Source organism: Cynocephalus volans, chromosome 9 (genome assembly GCF_027409185.1).
Source record: "Cynocephalus volans isolate mCynVol1 chromosome 9, mCynVol1.pri, whole genome shotgun sequence".
In the NCBI taxonomy this organism is placed as follows: Eukaryota; Metazoa; Chordata; class Mammalia; order Dermoptera; family Cynocephalidae; genus Cynocephalus; species Cynocephalus volans.
Window position 1 is genome coordinate 38587119 of NC_084468.1, and position 18907 is coordinate 38606025.

Below are 18907 nucleotides of genomic sequence, written 5' to 3' on the forward strand. Positions count from 1 at the left end.
TACATAGTACTGGAAGAACATCTGACTTCTCTCTGCCATATTCACCAATGTAATTCTTTACTTCTATGTACTGGAGCTCACATAGCAAAGGAAAATAATTTAGATAAGTTAATCTAACTTAAATTAAACACGTAAATTATCAGACACTCCTGGTGAGGGTATAAATTGATATATACTCTCCAGAATACAACCTGACATTATATTTTCATAACTTGAAGGAATGTGCATTTTTATATTTGGTAATTAAACTTGTAGCCCTCTATCCTAAGTAAATAATCAGAGATATATTCTGTTATGGACAAAAATGTGTATCACAGTGTTATCATAAAAGTGAAAAAGAAAATAAAAAACTTGAGTTTTCAGTTACAGGGTGTTATTATATCAATTAAAGCAAAATTATGTAATAGAAAATATGAAATCAGTAAGAACACAAAAGATATCTGCTTTCCACACCTATTAAAATGGCCAAAATCCAGAACATTGGTGACACCAAATGCTGGTAAGGATATGGAGCCACAGGAACTTTCATTCACTGTTGGTAGGAATGCAAAACGGTACGGCCATTTTGGAAGACAGACTGACAGTTTCTTGCTAAACTAAACATGCTTTCACTATGTGATCCAGCAATTGTGCTCCTTGGTATTTACCCAAGGAAGTTAAATACTTATATACACATGAAAACTTGCACATGGATTCTTATAGGAGCTTTATTCATAATTGCCAAACTTGGAAACAACCAAGATGTTCTCTAGTAGGTAAATGGATGAATAAACTGTGGTGCATCCAGACAATGGGATACTATTCAGCAGAAAAAGTAAAAAAGAGCTATTAAGCCACAAAAAGACATGGAGGAAACTTAAATACATATGACTCTTGAAAGAAGCCAAACTGAAAAGGCTACATACTACATGGTTGTAACTAGGTGACATTCTGAAAAAGGGGAAACAATGGAGACAGGAATCAGCAGTTGCCAGGGGTTAGGGGCAGGGAGGGATGAATAGGCAGAGCATGGAGGGTGCTTAGGGCAGAGAAAATACTCTGTGATCTATAAATGGTGGATACATGTCATTACACAGTCATCTGAACCCTAGAACGTACAACACTAGGAGTGAATCCTAATGGGAGCCATGGACATTGGGTGATTATGTTATGTAAATGTAGGTTCATCAGTTATACAAATAATACCACTCATGGGGTTTATTGATAATGGGGGAAGCTATGCATGTCTGAGGCAGACACTATATGAGAAATCTCTGTACCTTCCTCTCAATTTTGCTATGAACCTAAAACTCCTCTAGATAAATAAAGTCTTAAAAAAAAGTCTGCTTTCAGCAATGTGGTGGACTATGTACCATGAAGTGCTTCCCACTATAAAATAACTATGTCTTCAATAATCCTTTTCTTTTCTTGTGGACTTCCAAGAAGTAAGGGATATTTATAAGACTCCCCCCTTCACACACACATACTCCTAAACAAAAAACATGTGGCTGGTGTCTGGAGGGAAAATGGGTACATTAGCACTACAACAAGCCAGTCTACCAAGTGGCAGAATTAAATTTCAGAGTCTTACATTAAGTCCATGATTTTCAAAGGAGGCTAAAGTGGTCCCAGATTGACATTACCCTTGATTCCCATCACAGGCAAAGAAAAATTTTTTCTAGAAGACAGGATTCCTAACTTAGACCTTTAGAATTTTTAAGATTATGGTAAAGAAAATATAAGACAGCAAAGAAAGATCCCTAGCACACAAGAAATTAGACCTCCATGTCTGAGAGGCAAGCGTTATAATAAGTAGATATATCTTCCACTTAGTTCATACATTTTAATTATCAAATACAGGATATCAATTAAATACTTATATATATATATATGTACATATATGTATATATAATAAATGGAAAATATATCTAAAAATTAGATAAAACAATTATTTTTAAAAGACAAATTTAATCAGAAATTTAAAATGATCAATTAATTAAAAATACACAATTTTTGAAATAAAAAAGACCTAATGGATGGGTTCAAAAGTAAAGACACAGTTGAGGAGTAAATAGAAAAACAAATCTAAAGAAATTAACAAAACAGACAATATGAAGAATATGAAAAAAAAAGTGGCATGTTGGATACATTGAGAAAATATAATACATAACTAAAATCATTATCTCAATGGAGGACTGTGTAACTTATCTTTTACTACAAAACAAATTATCCCAAAATGTAACAACTTAAAACAACAAATATTAGTTGGGTTGTCTGACGCAGAGTCTCTGGAAGGTTTCCAGTCAAGCTGTTGACTGGGACTGTAGTTGCTGAAGATTTGACTGAGCTGGAAGTTCCTCTTCCAAGCTTACTGACAAGTCTTTTGGCAGGGTCTTCAGTTCCTTGCCATCTGCGTCACTGTACAGGTAAAGAGAGAGACAGAGAGACAGAGAGACAAAGAGCCAGAGAGACAGAGACAGAGAGAGAGAAAGCCCCTGATACAAATGGTGGAAGGAGACTATAAAAGGAGACGGGGATTATTTGGGGTCATGAATCATTGGAGACTGACTAATACAGAGAAGATTTAGAAAATGAAGTAAATATAACATCTGAAAAGGTCTAGTCGAGTGGTCTCTAAGCTAATAAAAAAGCATAAATCTACACATATATGAAACACAATGAATCATAAGCAGGAAAAAAAAAAAGACATTTATATTGAAACACTGCAGATCCAACAGAGAAGAGTTTTGAATGAAGCCAGAAAAATTACCTACGAGTGAACTAGATTATACTGAAAGCAGACTTCACATCAATAGCTAAAAGTATTCAGTTTCTGAATCCAGGTTGTTTGAGTTCTTATCCTGGCCTCGCCACTTTTTAGCTGTGTAATCTTTGAAAAATTACTTAATCTTTTCATTCCTGTATTATTTTTCTATTGCTCCAGCAACAAATTGCCACAAACTTAGTGGCACAAAATACCACAAATCTATTATCTTTCAGTTCTGGAGGTCAGAGTCCTAAAATCAGGTGTTGGTAGGGCTGTGTTCCCTCTGGAGGCTCTAGGGGATAGCCCATTCCCTTGCTCTTTCCAGCTTTGAGAGGCCACCTGCATTCCTTGCTCATGGCTCCTTCTTTCCATCATCACAACCTCTGCTTTGGTCATCACATCTCCTTTTCTGTCTCTTACATTCCTGCCTCCCTCTTATAAGGACCCTTGTGATTGATCACATTGGGAACACCCAGATAATCTGGGATAATCTCCCCATCTCAAGATTCTTAATCACAACTGTAAAGTCCCTTTTGCTATGAAAGGTAACATATTCATAGCTTTTTAGCATTGTGAGGTGAACATCTTGGGGGGCATTATCCTGTCTATCACAGTCTTAATCTGTAAAATGAGGGGAGTAACAATGTTTCTTCCTAGGGTTGTTATGAGAATTTAATGAATTTAGATTGAGAATTAAATGAGTTTAGATTTTTTTTTTTGTACGTAAGATATAGGTTAGCATATATTATGTTATAAAAATATTTGATAAAATAAAATAAAGAATGAATAGAAAACCATAGAATGATACATTAAAAAGCTAATAGCAGATAAAGAACTGACTGTCTAAAATTGTATAGCCAATTAAATTCTTCAAAGCGAAGTATTCAATAAACTAACAGTTTATCAGTAAATGATCTTCAACAGTGAAACTTCTAAGGAACACACTTGGATAAGAAAAAAAAATCACAGAAGAAAATAATGAGATGTAAAAATGAATAGAAAATATATAAACTGGAAAACAGGAGAAAAAGTCACAACAAACATTGTCTATATGTGTAAAAAATAATACACATTTTTCAATTTATAAGTTTGAAGAAAAAGAACCAAATTAAATTGCTAGACACTAATAATGTAAGATTTGGAAGGGGGTTAATCATAATTACATTGTGTTAAATCATTTACATTACTCAAGATATGTAGTGAAGATATTACCTAAATTGAGCTACTGTTGAATCACAAATATATGGGTAAATTGAAAGTTTAATTAATTGTCACCATTGGAAAGTTGATCTCCTTAAGGAAGTTGTCATGTCTGGAGCTGAGCATTGCATTTTGCTGATGGTACGTTGGATCATGGTGAGTCAAAGCCTATGCTCTAGGGCCCACTATGCAGAGACTCCATCTTTGTTACCATGTTTACTCTGTGCTATGGGTTGAATTGTGTCCTCCAAAGGTTCACGTATTAACCCCCACTGTAACAATGTTGAAGGTTGGAAATCCTACTATGGTGAATGAAAGCTGGGGCCTTTAAGAAATGATTAGATTGTGAGGATCATACCCTAATGAATGGATTGATCTATTCATGGAGCAATATTTTCACAGTTTCACGCCTGCTCCCATAGGTTGATTCACAAGCCCCTATTCCAGAATTCCCAATCACCAATATAATTGACCAATGTCAGAATATCCAGACAGTTCAGGTCTTTAGGGCTTATATTATGACAGAAGTAAGGAGAGTTAATATCACCCTCAACCAAAGCTGCAAATATATATTGTTGTCCATCTTCATGTGTGCAAACTATTTGTAACCTAGCATTTGCTAGATGAACATAAGCCTATGCACAACGTTGGCATTCTGCTAATTTCCTCTAGCAGAGATACCATATCTGTTCCAGGAGTTGTAATTGGGGCTACTACCGTGGTTAGACCCACTATAATCTATAGCCCTCCACCAGGATCTATCTGAATTTTGCAGGAGTCAGACTGGTGAATCAAAATGGTAGGAGCCATGACCCTGCATCTTTTTAGTTTTTAATAGTAGCATTAATCTTTGCTATAACCCCTTGGATAATACTTAAATATTAATACTTAAATATTAATACTTAAAACTTAATATCTTAGCTGGGACTTTCAATTGACCTTTACTAATAAGACAGATCTCACCTCACAGATCATGACATTGATATGAGGATCTTGCTAACTACAAAGTACTTTCATTCTAATTATACATTTAGATACTAAAGAAATGTCCTTGGGTGGGTCTATAGATCCAGTGGATCCATGGTGGATGAGACCAGGGACAGGACTCTATTAAACAATTCCCAAACCTTTCAGTCCTGTACCTGCACCAATTTAATAGGTGGGCTAAGATGGTGCTTCAGATACATAGACAAAACTGATATCCTGGGCCCTGCGTCCATCAGTCCTCAAAATATCCGGGTAGATCTCATTCCCCAGTATACAGCTATTCTAATAAGCCTCCAAAGGTCTCTTGGGGGGAATAATTTGGGAAATATTTACTACATACCCTAGCTGTGATGTTACAGTGTCCCTCTTTATGGGGACTTGGTTTCTCCTTTGCTCAATGGGTCTGGTTGTAAAAGTGCTACATGTTTAGAAAATGAACAAGAAATCATAAATTTTTATTGTGGAGTTTATTCATCCATCCTTGATTTACACTGGTTACATAAACCATGCATTGCCCCCTTTTTCCCCCGTCTATCTGTCTTGCCCTAGGAACATCATATTTCATTAACCATCTTCTTAGATCTCTATGGGTCAGTCCCTCCTGGCTGCTGCTCCAACCTTAAAAATTTTAAAATAATTTCATCCACATCTCCAGGGTGCGAATTATGTGTTCTAGAAGAGTATTTCATTAAAAACAAAAAACAATGAAACAAACCTCTCCCATAATCTACCCATCTTAGTCCAGTACCCTAAAAGATCTAGTCTCAAATATATTTCTCAGATTCTTGCCAGGACCTGTTGGTTAGGTATTATATCTCCTTTGACACATAATTCTTCTCTTTCCTTAGACCAATACTGTGACACCCAGGTTAAGTCTGACTGGACCTTGTTTCTTGGTTTAGAAACAGGAGAATAAAAAGGGGGGAATTCTGAGGGCAGGGAGTGATGAATGGTGTCTTGCAAGGCAGAAACCTCTATATCATCTTTAAGAAAGCAGGGAGGTGGATGTGGGATGGAGGGTGGGAAGCACTAGCCTTTATCACAAAGGAATGAGCCTCTTCAGGCCCTCAAGATTTTGAAGTAAAGACCCTTGGAATCTTGAGTTTTTCTCAGTCAGGACCCAGTCTTTCCAAAAGCAGATCTCTGGGTTGAGAATTCAACTTTCTCTTGGAGTTCCATTGCACTTAGTATTAAACACTGGGCCTGATCCTAGATTCTTTTGCCCATTGGTTATATTAGAGGAAAGTCATTTCATATGCTGCTAAGTGCTCTGTTTTTACATTTAACATTAAAATGGTGGTTAATCACCCTCAGACATTGGCTTTCTTCGGTGAATCTACAGCATCCATCAATAGACAGTCAATTCTAGTCTTTATAATTTACTACTTGCCCTGAAATTCTTAAATGTCTAAGGCATTGCACCAGCAGCAGTACATTCTCTTCAACTTATATTCCACTTCTGATGACCAGTGATGAAAGTTTTAACAATTGCACTGCTGTAGCATACAAGCAATAATCAGAACATTACCTATGACCAGTATGGGTTCTCACTGCAGACCAGATTGTGAGTGACTCAATTTCAAAATCCCATTTGAGTCTGTTTCCTAAGATCAATCCTGTATCAACGATTATAGATTGGGTTTCACAGAAGCAGACTGTGAGATGAAAACTGGTGTGCAGAAGACATGCCAAAACAGCACTAGTAAGAAATTTAGGAATATAGAAATTGGCAAAGGGAGAAATTGAACTCCAGTGAAGTTGCTTTAGGAATTCCTGGCTGTCACATTTGTAGCTGGAGCTGAAATGTTTCTTTAAGGTTTGCTTAACTGGGCCTTTTATTTTTCTCATTAACTAGTTATTAAATGTGGGTTAGGGGAGGAGTGTAAACTGGAATGAGGCACCTATCCCTATCTTCGGATCGGCACAATTCTTCATACAGAACAACACAACTGTAACAATCAGCAGCTAATAGCACTGGCAGCTGGGGAGAATAAAGAGAGAATTCAAGCTGTGTCCCAAAATTTTTCTACAACTATTAATATTTCAAGAATGTTAGCTCAGCTAATTTTACCCTCAATAAGTACTTTCAAATCATGAGTAGTTTTCCTACTGTCCTGAAAATCATGTAAAATGGGGTGGTACTGGTTATGCCATGCTACTAACTCTAAAATATCAGTGGTTTAATATAGCAAGTATTTACATCCATTGTGTGTTGTCAGTGGGGTCATTTCATACCATCATCACTTGGGAGTCCACACTGATGGCGCTTCCACCATCTAGAATGTTACTAGGCCCTATTGTAGGGGAAAAGAATATGATAAGCATCTATCAGGAAGAATAAAATATTATTTCCACTCACAAAGCAAATCATGTGGCCACACCTAACTTCAGGGGTCCTATTGTGAATCTAGAAGAATTGGAATATTGGTGAACAGTCCTAATAATCATTAGAATAGTATATTACCTTTTCTGCCTTTATTACTATTGAATGACAGAAGTGAATTTAGAAAATACTATTATACAAAAAAAAAAAAAAAAAACCTCTTACATAAAGTGAGACAAGTAGTCATCACCTAAAAAATACTGTTGGGATAAAATAAGTTTATAAAAAGCTAGAACATTACTATTTTTTTTATTAAAGCATAATTGATTATACATATGTGTGGGGTACAAAGTTGAATATTGATAGTTTGCACGATATGTGAGGGTCAAATCAGAATAGTTAGGTTATTCATCATTATAATACATAATCATTCTTTGTGTCTGTTAACCAATTACTCATAAATTTCTCATTAATCCCCTTCCCTCTCCCACTCCCCTGCCCCTTTCCACTTAAAGTAATCACAGTTCTAACTACAGTTCTGTTCTCTCCTTCTAAAAGTTCAACATATTATTGTGATTGTTGTTTCTCTCTCTCTCTCTCTCTCTCTCTCTCTCTCTCTCTCTCTCTCTCTCTCTCTCATTTGTTTGTTTATTAATTCAGTTTCCACTTATGAGTGAGGAGGACATGTGGTATTTCTCTTTCCGAGCCTGGGCTGTTTCACTTAACACAATTTAGAACATTACTATTATGAAAGTTTATCAATGAAGAGATTTTTGAAACTTAAACACATTAGCTTGCATCGAAGAGCAGAAATTGTATGGAGAATTTTATGAACATCTTTGATCATTAAACTATTTTTTTATAGTCTGTAGGAAATAAAAATATCTAATAATTACCTATTGAATAAATGGACAGCCCTACAAATATGTTTCAAAGGCAAACATTATTTGGAAGAATAAAAAATGAAGTACATTTAAAAACTTTTAAATATAAATATAACATTGCACAAATAAAAGAGTGAGTGTAATTGTGTCTTTATAGACAGAAAGACTTTTAATAAGAGTTTCTAGTCCATTTGCATTTAATTAGATTACTGATATAGTAGGATTTAAACTACTCTTATTATTACTTGCTTTCTATTTGTCATACCTGTTCTAAGACATATTTTTATTTACCTTCTTTTTAATTGCTTGTGTATTTTTATTCCAAAATTTTCCTCATTTACTTCTTTGTTAGACATACTGTTTCTAATATTTTAGTTGTTACCTTAGATGTTATCTCATGACCCCTGACTTATCAGCCCTAGGATTAGTATTAATGGCTTTGTGCTTCTGCTATGGGTGTCTCACTGTTCCTTATTGGTTCCCTTTTCCCTGCCTACTCCTTTGCAAGTGGTTTCTTCATAAGTCTGCTCATTGAAGCATTTATGTTTCCTGCTGGCACCTTAGCTAATGCACTGATGGAATGAGAAAGCAAAAACAATAGTACACTAAGAGGTAAAGCCTACTAAAATATATAACTTAATTTATGAATGTGACTAAAGTAAAAGTGTATAAAACCATTTTAATTAGTTGATTAGTCATATTTATCTACATCAAACTCCGAAATATATGGCCTATTTGGAATGTCCCAATGTCATGAAACAAACTGGTTTGATTGTAGTTGTCAGTTTTATTTAGGAAAATTAAACTAGTGCTATATGCAAATGTAATTTTCAATATATTTAATGACTGTTTTGAAAGGGACAATTGTAATAGCTGTTATGATCATCAATTCAGTGGTCAAGTTCTAGTATGGTTATAGTGAAATTTAAAAATATAGAAGTCATGTTATAATTCATTTTTCAAAGACTAGTCACTATAAATAATGCATCTTGTTAAATGCCCAAGGGTTTTTTGTTTTTTTGGTTTTTTTGGCGACGGGCCGCACCGCGCTCACGCACCAGTCACGCACCAGTCATCCCTATATAGGATCCGAACCCGCGGCGGCAGCCACGGGGTCGGCCCCCAAGGGTTTTTTAAATGGAAGGTGACCATGTTCCTTTAGCAAAACTGATTAGTCTGTCCTCCCACCTCAGTGTGTTTATCTATTAAAAGCAAAGACTAATTAGCAAATTCACTAATGAGGTTCTCTATATCTGTTGTAAAGTAAAACCTTTCCCTAGCAACCTTGTTATTAAAATAGTAAGTCAGACTAGAACTAAATTGGCAAAACTCTGCAATTTATGTTTGACAAATATAAGAATATTTTCTTTTACTGCCTGCAGTGTTGACTGGTAATAACAGGATCTCAGTTTAAATGAAGTTAGAGTTGATGATAAAACATAACCCTAAAACATAACAAATTTGCTAATAGCTGGTGCTTTAGGGCATTAATCCAAGTTCATTGTTTAGCTGCTTCATACCTAGTAATCTATATAAAATATTTAACAGTTCATTGACTCAGTCTTAAGGCACTACATGATAATGTGTGACTTTATCCTTGAGTTACCATTAATGATTATTTTGCTTTTCTACTCTGCCCTCTGGCTGGACCTTCTACTGTCCGGTAGGAGAATTCCCCTGGGAATTCCACTCTCACATACTCCTTTTGAAGGAAGTGACTGCAGGTAGTTTTGTAACCATAGATCACCTGAGATCACAGTGAAGAAAAATGGCACCTGGGTAAAAGTTCTCTATCTACTCTCTTGCCTTGACTATGAGCAGAGCTTTTGCACAGTACTGGATGGTGACTGGTAGACCAGGTAGATCTTCCCATTTTGTCTTTGAAAAATGCAACATGTTTTAAAGGCTTAGAGACAAGTGTTTATGACATGACCTCTTTAAAGAGCTGAAATAAGCTTAGTTGGGCAGCAGACATGGGTAAAAATGAGGCTGGAGATGAAGTCATGACTTACCTATTGGAGAGTTTGTAAACCATCCTAAGGGTTCTGATTTTTATCATACATGTTATTGGAACCCACGGAGGATGTAAAATCAAGAGGTAATGTGATCAGATTTAGATTCTTTCTCTTCCTGGTTTATTCTCATATTGAATCCTGATGGACTGGGGTAACTTGAGCATGCTTCTCATAACCTCGAAGATGAAAACTAACTTCTTATTTGAATGATCATGAGTTTAAATTAACTTTGTCCTGTGTACTCAGTGTACTCCTTCTGTACTAGCCACCTAAGCACTTTACTTTTTCCCTAGTGTAGATGATTTGGCCTCAATGTCTGCCTGTACTACGAAGCTTGCTCTGTTTACTATCCTTGCTCAATTTCTTCCAGTCCAGATTGTTTCTGGTTGACCACGTTTTACCACCACATAAAACCTTTCATCAACAAGACTTTTAATTCTTAAATGAGATTCACAGTCAGAAATTTGTGTTGGTTCTGCCTCATGCTAACTGGAAGACTTGGCACCATCTCACCTAACTCCCACAATCTGAATTAACTTTTCTGTAAAGGAATATTTTGGTTTTTATACTTTACAGACTTATTGTGCAGAGAAATTAGAAAGTCTAGATGAGGTATTACAAATTTAAGATGATGTGTGAATATTTGTTATTATGGTCAAGGGAATTTGATTCACATGTATTATGGAGACCTGTCAGTGACAGGCAGAGTAGCTGCATGATCACAAACATGGACTTTGTAGTCAGATGGGTTTCAATCAAACTTTTGCTAATTAGCTTCTATATAACCTTGGGAAAATTAATGAACTTTCCTAAGCTTCAGCATCTTTACCTATAAAATGGGGATAACAATATCTACTACACAATGTTATGATAAAGATTTAATGAGGAAACCTGTGAAGAATTTAGAAGAAATGTGGGTGCAACATAGTAAGTGTTCATGAAAATGTTGCAGTTACTTTATTAAGAACTAAAATGTTTGGCATTTTGAGATTTTTATTTAATTATTGGGCCTCTTATAATTTTATTTAAGAGTATTAGCACACAGAAACTTTTTTGGGTAGCATGATCATCCTGTCTAAGTAAATAGTCTTTGGGAAGTAAAGCTAAAGTGTAAAAGAGGAGTCAATAGGAATTTAGCAGCTCTTCAGGAAAGTAGGAGCAGAGTTATCTTCTCTCCACCTTCCGAAATCAGTTTTAAACTTAGTGTTAACACACAGTATGCTGCTTATGTGTTGAGTGGATACATAATGGAAGAAGTGAGTATATTAAGATTGTGTTTGAAAAGGGTCCTGGGCCGGTCCCGTGGCTCACTTGGAAGAGTGCGGTGCTGGTAGCACCAAGGCCGCGGGTTCGGATACTATATAGGGATGGCTGGTGAGCTCACTGGCTGAGTGTGGTGCAACAACACCGAGCCAGGGGTTGCGATCCCCTTACTGGTCAAAAAAAAAAAGGGGGGGGGGTCCTACCATGTTTGGGTCACTTTATCCATTGCAGGATAAAGTTAGAGCCTGCAGAGGATAGCTGCTCTTAAAGTAGCTCCACAAGGTGGACACAGCAGTCTGCAGACAATAATGAATAAGATGTTGTTGTTGATGATGATAACTAACATTTATTGAGTGCTGAATAGTACCAGACATTGTTTCCAATGCTTTGCATATTTCCTCTTTCCAAACCCACCATGAGCAGGTACTACTATTATCCCTATTTTTTGTAGGAGCAAACTAAAGCAAAGAGAAAGTAAGAAACTTGCCCAAATTTACATGCTATTAAATAATGTCCTATCTGTTTAAGATGAGAGAAAATGGCCAAGTTCAAATCCCCCAGGCTCTAGCCCTGTGGTAGAGGAACGCAATGGACCTCCTTCTCAGGTACCTGTAGGTGCCTTGGAAAAAGAAAGCCAAACCAAGCAGCTTAAATTTTTAGAAGAGCCAAGGAAGCCGCCTGGCTGCTCCATGAAGAAAAATGGGTTGGTCTTTTCATATTGTTGCAGAAGTGACTGCCACTGCCTCCTCAAACCTGGGGCAAGGAAGAAAGTTTCTATGCCCTGATATTCCTAAGGACTGAGGTTGTTGCATACTGCTGGAGAGAAAAGAAAAACAGCTATACCATCCTAGGTGTTTAAGTTCTTCTTAACTTAAGCTAAGATTGGCCCAGAACTTGGGTAAGAGATGAGAGTCATGATATTCATTTTCAGGTGCCAAAGATTTTAAACTTTCCTTTCCATACTTTCCCAATTACTGTTTCTCAACAAATAGTATATTTTTGTATATCTCTATCTTTATTGCTCAATTGCTGGGAAATTATATAGGCTCAGTCCATTACTAGAAAAGATCCCCATCTGTATTATAACCAATGAGAATCGTGTATTTTATATTCACACGTATACACAGGTATGCACACGTGCACTCGCACACGCACACACACACACACACACACACACACACATCTAAATTTTCTACATTGCGTTCAGATAGTGGCAAATTTTTTCATAATTTCTGGAAATTTCACTTCTTTTCTTGTTCTCCCTGCTTTCCTTTGTTACCCATTCCCCCCGAGTCTGGTTTGCTATGATTCCATTTTTCATGACTACTCTCTCAATCCTGTTTACCAAGTCCCATTTGCCCTAGATCATCACATTTTTTTCTATTACTGTAGAATGTATAAGACAAACAAATGTCTCTTGTTAATACTGATCACATTTTATAATATAATTTTTAAATGTTATTACCCACTAGATAACAGAATCTGGCACAAAATAGGTGTTCAATAAATAGTACAAGCATACACATTGAATTATGGCTAAAAGATCTCATCAGCTTCTGTGTATTGGAGAGAGGGACAAATTGGTTGAAGGACACAGACCACCTTAGCCTGCCCTAGAAGTTGCTATGATACAAAAGAATAGAAGTTGGATTATTAATTTAAGTTAAAATATAAATATCTGGAAATAAGAAAATTCAAACTATATTCATTGAACTCACCAACTTAAGACTGTCTGGGACTAATTAAAGCTAAAACAAAGTATATTGTTAAGTTTTGAGACTCATTATCATATAAAATTCTGTGTAAAGAGAGTTTTTCCTGGAAACTCTTCTAAGGTTTTTATAACTTTTGGTTATATGAAGATAAGATAAAATTGACTTACCTTCTATACACTTTAATGACATGGTTCTGTAAGGACACAGATGTGGCAAAGATACTAGAGTTTTACTGCAATTTTTGTAATATTTTCTATTCCAAACACTAGATCACAGGTGTAAAGCATATTTGCATTTGAAAACTTGTAGATGGAATTTTGAATCTTGGTCTACCATCTCTACATCTCAACTATTTCTTGTATATTTTTCTTAATTTCTTATCTTTAATTTATTTTTAGTTGATAAATATAATTGTATCTATTTATGGGGTACAATGTGATGTTTTTATCAATATGTACATTGTAGATTCAATCAGGCTAATTATTATATCCATCACATTTGTTTTGTGTGTGAAAGTATTAAAAGTCTATTCTTTTAGGAATTTTGAAATATACAATATATTATTATTAACGTTAGTCACCATGCAGTGCAATAGATCACTAAAACTTACTCTTCCGTTCTAACTGGAACTGTTTACCCTTTGATTAACATCTTACCTTTCTTAGTCTGATACCCCGCCTCTGGTAACTACTTCTCTACTCTCCGTTTCCGTGAGATTGACTTTTTCAGATTCCACGTATGAGTGAGATCATGTAGATTCTGTCCATGACAACATGGATAGAACTGGAAGACATAATGCTAAGTGAAATAAGCAAAGCTCAACTTTTATTTTTATTATCAGCTTTTCTCCTGTGGTGTTATCATCTTGAGTGCTCTATTTAGTTGCAGTGTAGCTCTGAATTTTGTGTAGAAACACCTTCAATCATGACATGCTTTTTCTTGCTGCTGGATTTATTCTTTTTTCCTATATTGTATGGGAGTCCCTAAATCCTTCAATCTGGCATTTGTTTCTTACAGGGTATTTTTCTGTTCACGTTCAAAGGTGTCATTTCTTCTGAAAGGTTAAACTATTTTTTTTAATAGTCACTATTTCCAAAAATCTGGATGATTCTGGTCACTTGCTGTGTTTAATCTAAGAACAGCAACTTAGTTCTCAGAAGTAGGGACTTTCATTCAAACTCTGGGAGGAAAAGAAATCTATTTTCCTGGAAGTCTCTGAAACTGAACTCCAAATACCCAGAGTGTGCAGGAGTTATTAACCTGGTAGTTTCACTCAATTCAGAATCTAAATTGCTCACTGCTGATTGTGTCATGACCTCATCATCTCCCTCAATGTTTCTATCTAGTCCTTTTCTTCAAACAACAGTTTCTTATTTGCCGCTCTGTCTCAGCCATAATCATGCATTCTTCAAAGTTCCCATGCCCAACCCCCTTATCATTTATCTCAGCCGATAGAAATAGTCCTTACCAGTTGGCATTCTCTGCCATCTGTTAGCCTCTTCTTCAGACCCCATAGCCTTTCTTGGGAGTAAACCTGGCATCAGGGCATAGCTAAGTGGTAAATTGATCACAAAGCTAAGTGGTCTGTTATGATTTTCTGCAAAGAATAAGCAAAGCCTTTATTATAGTGCATCAAAGTTGATGTAAAGGGCAGTGCAATTTTTTATTCATCCTGAAAACCTAAAATGGAAAGTTATACCCTGGAAAAACAATCCATTTATTGCTTTAACTTTTATTTTGTAGCTCAGTTTTTTTTCTTAATCTGATTGGATGCCATTACCTAACCCTACCAACTACTACCCTACTCTCAAGAAATCCTTATATCTTCTCTTTGTTCCCACTTCTCAGCAATCTCATATCATACACCTACACACACGTGTACACACACACACACACACCTGGAGATTCTTTAATACTTAAATTGGCTACAGTGGATTGTGCTGTTTGTGACTGAAAACTCTGATACCTAGCTTCAGAGCCACATAATTCAAAATAACAAATAATCACAGTAATTACTCCATCCTGATATACTAGATGGTGAAAACCTCTTTTCCTTATCAAACTTATCCTCTCATTTTTTTCGACATCATATAATTCTTCTTCTTTTAGCACCTCTCGTCAGGTGAATGAATTTTAAAAAGTCACTCAACTCTTCTTGAAATCGTGTGTGTGTGTGTGTGTGTGTGTGTGTGTGTGTGTGTGTGTATGGTGCTGGAAATGGTGATGTAAAGGACACAGAATCTTGTAATTTTGTATTTTGTAGCAGGGACTGAAAACACAGAAATATCAGGATCAATTGGAAGTTTTAGAAAATGGCTTCAAATTAGTCACAACTAAAATCATGTCTATCAATAAATGCATGGTTTTTCTAATGAAAGGCTGACATAAATATACTGGTTCTCATTTTTATTAATCTAATAAGTATTCATTGTAGGCTACTCTTTTCCTAGAAATGGAATAATTTTCAAAAGTGGCTCTAAGTATACCATATGTCATAGGCAGTACTCTATTATTTCTTCAGCATTTATTTCAAGTTTTCTTTTAGACATCAATATATGGAAAACAGTAAAAAAAAAAAAAATCACTATACAGTGGTAGTAAATTTATTTAATCATTCTGAATCCTAATCTCTTCACTGGACATTGCAGGGAACATACGTCCACAAGCAGGTCAGGATACTGAATTTAATGTGCAGATGATTTTATGGAGAGCCCTTGGTATCAATACCTGCGGAAGACAGAAGAGGAAAAAAGAATTAGGCAGAGGGAGATGTCTTTGTCCTTGGCTGGGCTGGCTTCTCTGCAATTGAGGCAAACACTGAAGTGGCTAAGATTTTTAAATGCCATCTACCAGCAGCATTCCTAGCAGCTGGGACAAGTCCTTCCTTGAAGGGGTTCTTGGGCAGCTCATAGTGTCCACACACAATTAATTACTATGAGGGCAAATATGGAAACAGTTTGAAAAACATATATACACATTTTGTTTGATTAAATCTTAAAGCAATAAAATCCTAAGCAGCAGCAATTTTTACTTCAAAAATATCTATACAAACTAATGTATAAAATACACTTATTAAATTGAAAAATCAGAGCATTTTCTAATAATTTTAACAAAAAAATATAATTTTTCTATATTGATTCCTTCTCAGTTTCCTAGCATCAACTTATAACAATGCAGGACTGGACACGGAAGGAAGCAAAGCTCAGTTATTGAGGCTCTCATGAGGCTGACGTGAGAATTGGGGCTGAACCAGTCTGTGCACCTAGCACTCACTGCTGTTTGTTTTGTTACTTGTACCTGAACTGTTACCTGGGTTGCTAGCCAGAATAGATCCTGCTGTGCTCTTGAAAGGCTGCAAAACTCTCACTGAGGAAAAATGTGATTTACCTGTTCAATAACTTTTGAGTAAACAGGTGCCAGAGAGACCTATGTTGGTCTTATAAGTCTAATTACCTTGTTGAGCTCAGGTAAGAGCCAGAGGCTCAGTAGATTTGTTGTGACCTTTATCCAGTTTTGTGTACTGATTATATAAACTGTTAATCATACATTTAAGATTTAAATCTATAATATGACTGGTAACTTTAAGGTGTAGGGTGAAGGAAAATAGAGTTATTCTACTTTGTGTCATTTAAATTATTCCTTCCTATATTTAATGTACTTGAAATGCTGTTTTTCAATATTAAAATATTATATATATTTGAAAATGAACCTCAACTTTCTATTCTGTTCCATGCTTGCATACTGATTCCCAGGCAAATATCATATTATTTAAGTTAGAATGTTTTTATATTTTAATATCTAGTAGGAAAAAGTCTTTTATTATTACCTTATTTTTTAATAAGATTTTAAAAATTCGTGTAGATTTCTACATTAAGATGTTTAATATCTTTTGTCATAAAAAGAAATCCTGGTTGATATTTTTCTTATAGGAATCTTATCTAACTTTAAATGCGTTTATTAAGAATTAACACCCTTAGATTAATATCCAGAATATACAAGAAACACAAACAACTTCACAGTAAAAAAACAAATAATCCAATTTAAAAGATGGGCAAAGGAGCTGAATAGACATTATTCAAAGGAAGATATACAAAGGGCCAACAGGTACCTAAAAAAAATGCTCAACATCACTAATCATCAGGGAAATGCAAATCAAAACCACACACCTCAGCTAGACTGGCTATTATCAAAAAAACTGAGAATAACAAATGGTGGCGAGGATGTGGAGAAAAGGGAACTCTTCTATACTGTTGGTGGAACTGTAAAATAGTACAGCCATTATGGAAAACAGTATGGAGGTTTCTCACACAACTACAGATAAACCAATCCCTTTGCTGGGTATATATTCAAAGGAATGGAAATCATTACGTCAAAGGGATACCTGCACTCATGTATTCATTGCAGCTCTGTTTGCAATAGCCAAGAAATGAAACCAACCTAAATGTCCACTGAAGGATGACTGGAAAAGGAAAATGTGGTATATATACACAACAGAATACTACCGGATGACCTTGAAGAAAATTATGTTAAGTGAAATAACCCAAGCATGGAAAGAGAAATACTGCATGTCTTCTTCACTCATAAGAGAGAGCAAAGAAAAAATAAAAGAAGGAAGGAAAGCCACAATAAGACATTGAACTTTCAGAAGGAGAGAACAGACCTATAGTTACTAGAGGTGTGAAATGGGGAGGGAGATGGAGTTAGGGAGTAATTGCGTAAGGGTCACAAAAAATAATTATGGTTTGCAATGATGAACATGCTAATAATATTGATTTGATCATTACATATTGTACACAAATACCGATAGTCAACTCTGTACCCCATTAATATATATAATCAGTTATGTTTCAATTCAAAGAATAAATTTTTTAAAAAGTAAACACCATTAATGTATTGCTGTTGTAATTTGTGTGTGTGTGTGCATGCACATACACGTGTACTATGTCAGAGGCTGAACTCAATGTAATTCTAGTTATAAAACATATATAAAAGGAAGACCTAGAATACTGATGTAAGGTGACAGACTGAGCACAGGTCTCCCACAACTCCTGCCCCTAATGTTATGAAAATAGGATATTGTTTTTAATTTTTTTGGTAATACTTAATAGGAAAACATGAGAATGCATTATTAGTGTACTAGACACTTTGAGAAATTCTTCCAAAACTGAAATCAAATGGGGATTAGACACAGGGAAAACGAAAAAAGAAACACTCTTGCCAAAATGATTGGAGGATGGACCAAGGTACTTCAGAGCTAAAACAAATTCAGAAATCTTTCAAATTCAGTGTCCACTTATTTCATCTATTCAATATTAGGATTCTTAACTTTATGAGCTTTGTCTCAGTTCCATTCTGCCTCCTCTTGATTCAAAATGAGTATTACATATTTTAATTGAAAAGTCTACATTTTATTAATCTTTCAATATTCATAGAGAGCTTTACTTTACAACCTCTTGTCATGCTTACTCATTTTCATGTCTGAGATTACATTTAAGTTTTACTCTACTTTTTATTTGAGCTTTCTGCCTTTCCTCCTCATTAGATTTTCCTGAGCTTTACATATTTTCTTGATATTTTTAAAGAAAAAATACTTTGATATTTTTATATTTTCTACATTTTTCTTCTTTTCTAATTTCTGCTTTTATATTTATTAATTCCTTCTTCCTGATTTCCCTTCTGGTGATATTATTATTTTTAAATCATTATGATTATTTTATAATGATAATAACAACCATTATTTATTGAGAAGTTACTCTCTGCAATGCTAAAGTAGT